Below are 267 nucleotides of genomic sequence, written 5' to 3' on the forward strand. Positions count from 1 at the left end.
TATATTGGTTGTTTTTGTTATTAAAACAGTCTGTAAATGGTTGTGATTTGTAAAGTAAGTCAACATTTGGATGTAATGTATCAAATTTTGAAGCACTATCGATTATTTGTGGGTGGAAACAAATTCACGAAATGTGACAAGAAGACGACAAGAGAAAAAAAAGATAAAAAAAAAAAAAAAAAAAAAAGACAGTGGTTCTTCTGTCCAACCGGTCATTCCCCACTTGACAACTCCGCCATTCCCCCCCCCCCAGTGGGGAATTCCCCA

This window comes from Oratosquilla oratoria, chromosome 18 (assembly GCF_046742065.1).
Source record: "Oratosquilla oratoria isolate Oo_2021 chromosome 18, ASM4674206v1, whole genome shotgun sequence".
In the NCBI taxonomy this organism is placed as follows: Eukaryota; Metazoa; Arthropoda; class Malacostraca; order Stomatopoda; family Squillidae; genus Oratosquilla; species Oratosquilla oratoria.